Source organism: Octopus bimaculoides, chromosome 20 (assembly GCF_001194135.2).
Source record: "Octopus bimaculoides isolate UCB-OBI-ISO-001 chromosome 20, ASM119413v2, whole genome shotgun sequence".
NCBI classification, from domain to species: Eukaryota; Metazoa; Mollusca; class Cephalopoda; order Octopoda; family Octopodidae; genus Octopus; species Octopus bimaculoides.
The window spans coordinates 45,070,733-45,071,608 of NC_069000.1; the positions used below are offsets into that span (position 1 = coordinate 45,070,733).

General features: G+C 30.6%; 1 protein-coding gene across 2 annotated transcripts in view; it reads left to right on the forward strand.

The window, feature by feature from the left end:
- The first annotated feature begins 209 nt into the window (after nt 1–209).
- LOC106870239 (organic cation transporter protein) overlaps nt 210–876 on the forward strand; it is a 71,468-nt gene continuing 70,801 nt past the window's right edge. For both annotated transcript variants that reach the window (XM_014916259.2, XM_014916268.2), the window contains exon 1: nt 210–603. The gene's annotated coding sequence lies outside the window, so the exon portion shown is untranslated. The remainder of the gene's footprint in view (nt 604–876) is intronic.

Genomic DNA, 876 nt, shown 5'->3' on the forward strand with positions numbered 1-876 from the left:
ACGATACCTATCTATCTATCTATCTATCTATCTATCTATCTATCTATCTATCTATCTATCTATCTATCTATCTATCTATCTATCTATCACTATTCTGTGTGTTTATGTGTGTATGTGTATAATATGTATCTATACAGTCTTTTTCCTTTCTGTATAATTGCTCAGTTGAACTAAAGAGATATATTTTTTCCGCCTATTTTTCAGGAAAAAAAATTCTATGAAACGAACAATAATGGTAATAACAGTACTTTGACATGGATGGAACTATATTTAGAAGAATATACAAGAGACCTCATTGAACACAACTTACATTTATTAATATCGGAGACCTAATTACATATTACACCGCGTCAACGGAACAGAATCTCGTATATATATATAAACATATGTATATAATAACTTCTGAACTATATATATAATAATAGAAGGACAAATAAGAAGGGTGATCTAACTTCTTATGGCGGAGGAATATTTTTATGAGAGTTATTCAACTTAGAAAACGCCCTTTTTACAAAGAAATGCGCAGGCAAACAAATAGCTTTTATATAAATACTGTCAATGTGTTTCAAATGGATTTCCAAGAGAAGAAGAAAAATGGCTGACGTAAGTAGACTTCAACTAGAATTTTTTGCTAGAATAAAAATAAAAAAGATGTATTTGAGTGTTTCAACGGCGAAAGAAAACTTACGGCTATTTCGGTATAGTTGCCGAGGTTTGCTTGGTTTTTACATAAAGGAAAACGACAACAACGAAACAAATCTTCTTCTTCTTCTTCTTCTCTTTCTTCTTCTTCTTCTCTTTCTTCTTCTTCTTCTCTTTCTTCTTCTTCTTCTCTTTCTTCTTCTTCTTCTCTTTCTTCTTCTTCTTCTCTTTCTT